This window comes from Musa acuminata, chromosome BXJ1-10 (assembly GCF_036884655.1).
Source record: "Musa acuminata AAA Group cultivar baxijiao chromosome BXJ1-10, Cavendish_Baxijiao_AAA, whole genome shotgun sequence".
NCBI lineage: Eukaryota > Viridiplantae > Streptophyta > Magnoliopsida > Zingiberales > Musaceae > Musa > Musa acuminata.
Genome location: NC_088336.1, coordinates 21,029,915 through 21,037,471, shown reverse-complemented (window position 1 = coordinate 21,037,471; position 7,557 = coordinate 21,029,915). Strand labels below are relative to the sequence as shown.

The 7,557-nt window shown below is 40.5% G+C and overlaps 1 long non-coding RNA gene across 2 annotated transcripts; it reads right to left on the bottom strand.

The window, feature by feature from the left end:
* Positions 1-3,186: 3,186 nt before the first annotated feature.
* Positions 3,187-4,290, bottom strand: LOC135594960 (uncharacterized). 2 transcript variants are annotated; one of them, XR_010480236.1, is made up of 3 exons: positions 4,226-4,290; positions 3,893-4,084; positions 3,187-3,670 (listed from the first exon to the last, which is right to left on the bottom strand). It is a non-coding gene; the product is annotated as an uncharacterized LOC135594960 (long non-coding RNA). The 2 variants fall into 2 exon arrangements; XR_010480237.1 differs by having other exon boundaries at positions 3,893-4,087; positions 4,226-4,255.
* Between the last annotated feature and the right edge of the window lie 3,267 nt (positions 4,291-7,557).

Genomic DNA, 7,557 nt, shown 5'->3' with positions numbered 1-7,557 from the left:
AATTCGAGTATGTGTCAAATATCAAAAGTCGTTTCACAAATAGACATTCAATTTAACTCATTTTTATCTAAAGCACAAAACTAGGCATTCATAGACTTGGCGTTTAAAGCGAAAGTCTTCTTCTCCAATTCATTCTAATCATTCATTGGAAGAGAAGACTTTTGAAAACCATTTTCGACAATGTTCCATAGCTCAAAATCCATAGAAATAAAAAAGATCCTCATTCTAGTAATCTATCCTATTGAATATCGAAGGACGTGTGATTGAATGACCCTCTTGGTTGTTGACAAATGCTATCTCTCTTGGGTTTTCAAATCAAATGAGAGTGACCTTTCTTTGATTCTAATTGTTAGGATTAAGAGCGGTATTAAGAAGGGGGGGGGGGGGGGGGGGGTGAATTAATGCAGTGAAAAAATCATTGATTTCGAAAAATATTTATTTCGATTAAATCTGTTTCGGAAAGATATTAAACTTAAAAGGGTTTGTAAGAGTGTAAAGAGAAAGTTAAGGAAGTTTGCAGTAATGTAACTTATACAAATAGAAATGCAAACTAGAATTTAGAGTGGTTTGATCGTTATGACCTACATCCACTTCTATTTCCTCCTCCGTCAAGGTCACCGACGTCCACTAATGGCCTTCTTTCAATAGACGAAGACCAACCACTTTTTATAGTTCTTTCTCATTTTATCGGGTTTAGGGGATAACCCTTACAAGCCTCACTCCTCTTTCTTGGATGATTACAAAGCTAAGAGAAGGAGAAGAGGACTCTTCTCACTTTTACAACACTTTTAATACTCCAAACACTTAAAATTTTTCATACTTTAATTGCACTTTATTACCCTTTCGTGTAGAAAAGGGTGGGGTATTTATAGGCCCCAATGGCTTCAAAATTGGAGCAAAAAAATATCTCATCCCAGATTTTCTGGGTACTGGTGGTACCACCACCATTATTGGGTGGTATTATCGCCTGACAGAGCTCGGAGATCAAGCTTTGGCCATCGCCTGACAAGCGGTACCACTACTGGTAATTAATAACTATCGGCGGTACCACTACCTAGACCTCCTGGAAGACTATGTCCCAAGCGATGTCATCGCCAGATAGGGTCTAACAACCTGGTTGGGCCTTGAATCCGTCCCAAACCAGCCCAACTTCGGGCCCAATTGGTCCCTAACAGAGTTGATGGGATTATCTCCCAAATCTAACTCTAATTGTATGCTAACTATGATTCTTAAGACATATATTTAAGCAAATCAAGTTTGGTTAATCTTGGTTTCTTCCGGTGAGCTTCCGGCAATCTTCCGGTGAACTTCCGACAATCTCTCGATAATATTCCAACGGATACTCGGTAAGCTTTTGGGCTTTACGATGATTTTCTTAGTGAGTTCTGATAAGCTTCTTTGGCAAGTACTTGGATGTCTCGGTCACTTCCGACAAAACTTCCGACGAGCGTCTGACCTTCCGACGAACTCTTGAACTTCCAACGAAATTTTGATCTTAACTCTAATCCATCATCTGCTTTATGCCTTACTACTACCGTAGTTAATCCTATACACTTATCTTAACACCTAGATTAAGTCAAATGATTTATCAATGGATTTCATTATCAAAATCCGAAATTCAACATGGCCATCCTCCATACTATTATTCCACAAGTAGGATTTAGGGTTTTTTTAATCTAAATAAAATGCCAATTAACATGTCCCAAAAAAAGATCGATTGATTCACGTAACAACTCACAAGTCTCCATAAATACATTTCCTTCAATGGGGATGGCGATTGTGACTGAGGGTCGTGAGACAACATAGGGTGTTGAGGGACCTGCCCATACCTTCAATGGGAATTGCGATCATGATTATTATTGCTCTTGTTATTGTTGATGTTTTTGCCATTGCAAGTAGTGTTCTTCGTATTGGCTCATCCTAGGGCAAGAAGAGTCAGTCCTACATAGGGACTCCGTACTTACCGAGACAAGAGGAGTCCCATCCACTACTACTGGCAGCAACTCATCTCCTTACAGACGTTAACTCAGAGGGTGCAAGGTGCATTTGTCCAATCCAAAGGCTGAAAAAGGATCGGGCCTCCAAGTTGGAGTGACAGTGCTCCCACCTGATTTTGGCTTCTCGACACTCAAGGGAAGATGGGTGTGACACCACCAGTTTGGTTTTCATGCCACGTCTAGCAATTGCTTGAAGGATATTGTCTCGGAGATCCACATTTGCAATAGAAAAGCAAGGTTAGCCTCGACTACTACAGGATCCAGATTAGCCAATGCATGCTAATCTGGAGGATGGCCGTAGACTTGGACATGGTGAGGGTTATTTTACAAAAATGCTCTTTCTTGAACCTATGCAACCTTGAAGTGATGTTGGAAAACTTCTTACAACCCTTATTTGAGGTAAGAGCCCCATTGACTTTGCAGCCATAGTGGGCGGAGAGGAAGTTGGCTAAGCCTCTAAAGCATACACTATAGCACGCAAGTAATAGAGTCAATTTCAGGGTGATGCAAATTCTTTCGCATTCCCCGACTAACATTGAATGATAGATAGTGTTAAGAGTTTGACGCTAAAAACTTTCTATAGCAAAGGCTTTGAATAAAAAAAGGATGATGTGATGCCCGGAAGAAGATCCTACCTGATTTCACGAAACAACTGATGTCACGCGTACATCGATGATGTCGGCATGATACTTCATACATGCATCTGCACATAAAAATTCTTGACAATAATGCGAGGCCAAATTGGCCCTACAACCCATGTGAGGTCGAACCAGACCATGGAGCGCTACAACAATGCACAAGATTGAATAGGCCCAAAGAGCGTTACAATAAGGTGCTAGGTCGAATCGACACTGTGAACGCTACAACCCACACGAGGCCAAATCGGCTCATGGAGCACTACAACAACGCGCAAGGCCGGATCAGCTCATAGAGAGCCACAACCTGCCCAATTGGCCAAAAAGGTGTGGATTCACTTTGTGTCCGTAAAGTTTGACTTGGTATTGACTTTCAAAAGGGAGCTCGGTTGATTCCAAATCAGCTCCCAATTTGGACAACCAAGATCTTACTTAACGGTTTATATACAATTTGAGTACATAGTTTTATATGTTCCTTCACGTTCTTTCTTCTTTTTATTGCTCTTTCTTGTTCCTATTTCACTTGATGAATCAGATAGCAATACTCTTGATGATTTTAGTCCAAACAAATCATAGTAGACCCACAAGTGGTTTATAATTTATTTAAGAATACTTTGAGGAGAAGAACATCAACGACGATAATGATGACAGCAACAACAATAAGGATGACGATGGGGACAACAACAATAAGGATAACGATGATGACGACAACTGCTGCTCCTTATTTAGTATAGCGTATGTGTAGCAGCAGCAGCCCTTTACGGACTAGTGCATCCATATCTAGGAATCAGCCAAGGAGCAGTGCACTGCAATGGCTCCCACGGCGACAGTCGGTTGACCAACAAGTCCACAGAAGCCCACAATGTGACCTCCCTCCTCTAAAGCAAGGGAGAAAGGATTGCCCGTCTCATTGCCAGCACTTACGTTTCTGTTTTCATCGGTGGTAAGAGTAAGTTGTGTTATGAAAATGTCGTTTCCCAACATTGGTTTGAAGTATCCCGAGATGGAAATGAAGCGTTCGTCCTCGTCGAGGGTAATCTACAAACGATCATTGGCTCAGTTAGAAATGAGAACCGGAGGAAAAAGAATAAGAATTTGGAACTCTTCTGATGCTTTATCTGTTCTTGATCAGAAAATAGCAATTAGATATAAGATGGTTTTCCGTGAAGAGTGATGTGTTTTTATTCTAACATGCATAGAAACACACGAAAATTTATCCATGTACATGCGAGTTCATAGATGTTAATAAAATATGTATACCTTTTGGGATGCGCGCTTTTTGCTTCCAATAAGCAAGGGGGGTTGGGTTTTACCATCCACGACGAAGGTTATTTCCAACCCGTATATTACATCTCCATGGTAAATCTTGACCTTGGTAAAACGGTCAACACGACCAGTATCGAACTCATTCCCTGCGTTTGCACCCCACGGCCCCTCCTTGACAACTTTACCCTGCTTATTGACATTATCGTATAATTGACATGAATGCGTCAACACCACCGAATATAATTGACATTATCGTATGATATTGCTGCTGTGTATAATATATGCAGTCGAAAGAACTCAAGCATGAAGGCGAATTGAGCTTCTCACCATTTGCAGACACCGATATGGAAGCACTCCTTTCCAAGAAGATAAGTTACGATTGAACGCCCTCCTCGGTAGAAAGCGATGGGAGTATTTATAATGATAGCTGCAGTACAACACACACCTATAGCTGAGATTCCTCCGTATTATATTTTCTTGACTTCAGGTCTTTTGTTAATCTGAATGAAAGAGCAATTAGCATGTCCCTAAAATAAAGATGTCCATTAATCCTTGGGTCACGCGAGCACTCACTAAGTCTCCACAATGTAGAATTCTTAAATATACGTATGTATTTTAATTAATGCAAAAAAATGTAATACTATCATTCCACAAGAACGAGTTAAGGACTTCAGATCTTTTTCTAATTAACATGTCCCTAAAAAAGGACTTTGATTGGCTCACCCAAACAGAAGTCTCCAACAAATAGCATTCTTAAATATATGTACTTGTGTTAATTAATGCAAGAAAACTTATGGTCATCCTCCATACTATCATTATACAAGTAGGACTAACGGTCTTTTTTTAATCTGAATAAAAATGTCAATTAACATGTCCTTAAAAAAATCATTTGAATGAATGTAAGAAAATGTATTGTCCTCCGCCATTCTGTCATTCCACAATTACTGGGACTTAAGGTCATTCTCTAATCAGAATAAAATGTTAATCATCATGTTCCTAAAAAATATCCACTCACAACTCTGCACCAAATAGCATTCTTTAATATATGTATGTATTTTAATTGATGCAAGAAAAATATGGCCATCATCCATACTATCATTCCACAAGTAGGATTTAAGGTTTATTTTTTAATATGAATAAAATACCAATTAACATGTCTAAAAAAAACAATCGATTGATTTGCATGCCTGGTCACAAGTCTCCACAAAATAACATTCCCTTCCGTGGGGATGGCGGTTGTGATTGAGGGTGCTAGGATGACATGGGGTGTTAAGGGGCTTTTCGATCCCTCCGACGGGAATTGTGATCGTGACTGATGTTGCTCTTGTTATTGTACTTGTTGTTGCTATTGCGAGTAGCGTTCTTCGTACAAACTCCCCACGGGGCGGGAAGAGTTAATCATTCACGAGGACTCCCTCCTTGCTGCGAGGGGAGGAGACCTATCCACTTCTGCAACAACTCATCTTCTTGCTGATGTTGGCTAGTAGGGGACAAGGTGCTTTTGTACGAACCTTGGGGTTGGAAGAGGTTTAGGACTCCAAGATGGGGTGGCAATGCTCCCACCCAACTTCAGTTTCTCGACACTCATCGGAAGATGGGAGTCACACCATTAGTTAGTTTGATGTAATGCTCATGTATGTTTCTGTCTTTCAGTTTGATTTTTGCTTTATACATGTAGAGAGCTTACACTAGGTTTGACACCATAGTTTAGTTAGCTTTCATTGTCATTTTGAGCTTATAAACATAGGTTGTTTGCAATCATTGTGAAGAGACCAAATTGTTCCATAGTAGTGTCATGTGGGCACTTATAGGGATATTTGATCACGACAGACTATCTTGGACTCTTTGTGCGACCATATAGAGCTTTTGAAGTATATATTCATAATTCATATTGCTTACCATGTGTTTGTTGAAATGTGTGTCATAGTTGGACCGATGCAACTAGCAAATTCTATGGGAGAGAGGTTTTGTGAGGGAGTTTGCTAGTTGGTTAGAAGAATGGACATGACAAACACGTAATTAATGTCTAACAACTTGATCTCTAATAAAGTTGAAGTCGATCATAATGTGTTTCATATATGAGTGAAACATTAGATTAGCACATAAGTAGGTGGTACTAATATTATCATAGTATATTATGTGAGTGGATTAGGAGATGATGCTAAGTTCATGTAGCAGATTGGTAACTGAATTGAGTTTTGTTTCAAGGAAAATAATATAGACCGACATAGATATTCTATCATTAGTGTTGCTTACCCAATCAACATTAGCAAATGCATGGAGATGAAGTCTATGATTGAAAGTCTATTTAAGATATCGCAGAACACATTTTAATGCAAACCAATACGCAATAGAGGGCCAATATATAAATTATGATAATTTATTAACTATAAATACTAGGACCTAAGGTATTTTTCTAATCAGAATAAAATGTTCATTATCATGACCCTAAAAAAAGATTCACTCACAGGTCTGTACAAAATAGCATCCTTAAATATATGTATGTATTTTAATTGATGCAAGAAAATGTATGGCCATCCTCCGTACTATCATTCCACAAGTAGGATTTATGGTTTATTTTTTAATCTGAATAAAATGCCAATTAACATGTTCGAGAAAAAGATCGATTGATTCACGTACCCACTCACAAGTCTCCACAAAATAACACTCCCTTCGATGGGGGTGGCGATTGTTACTTGGGTGGTTGGATGACATGGGGTGTCAGGGGCTTGCCCATCCCTCCGACGAGAATTGCGATTGTGACTATTGTTGCTCCTGTGTTTGTTGTTGTTGCTATTGCGAGTAGTGTTCTTCATGATGACTCCCCCTTGTGTGGGAAGAGTCGGTCCTTCATGGGGACTCCCTCCTTGCGGAGACGGGAGGAGCCCCATCCGTTGGTGTTGGCAGCAACTCATCTCCTTGCTGATGTTGACTCGGAGGCGGCGAGTTGCTTTTGTCCAACCCAGGGAATGGAAGAGGTTTGGGCCTCTGAGATGGGGCTGTAGTGCTCTCGCCCGACTTCGACTTCCCAACGATCATGGGAAGATGGGTGTGACGCCATGAATTTGTTTTTCATGCCACATCTGGCAATTGCTTGAAGGTTGTTGCCTTGGAGGTCCACGTCTGTAAACGAAAAGAAGGGTTAGCCTCGGTTGCTAAAGGATAAAGGATGAATGATTCTGAGACCATACCCCAAGGCCCAGAACTGAGGACTGCCACAATGAGCACACTATTTGCTAGTCTGGAGGATGGCGGTGGACTGGGGCTAGAGCGATTTGGTAGAATTGCTTTTTCTCCGACGCATGCAATCACAGAGTGATGTTGGAAAACTTCTTACTAGACCAAAACAAGTTGATTGACCACTCGTTCTTCTTCCAACCCTTATTTGAGGTCGAAGTCCCCTTAACTTTGCAGCCATGGCGAGAGGAGAGGAAGTTGGCTAAACCTCTAAAGCACATGCAATAGCATGCGAGTAATAGAGTCAGCGTCGGGGTGCTACGAAGCCTTCTATATTCCCCGACATCAAAAGATAGTGTCGTGAGTTCGATGCCATCTAGGCAAATGATATCTTTCTATACCAGAATGCCTCAAATAAAAAATAACGATGGGAAAACTAAGTCCCACCTCCAATACATTAGTGCAAGTGCAAAGGAAACGAT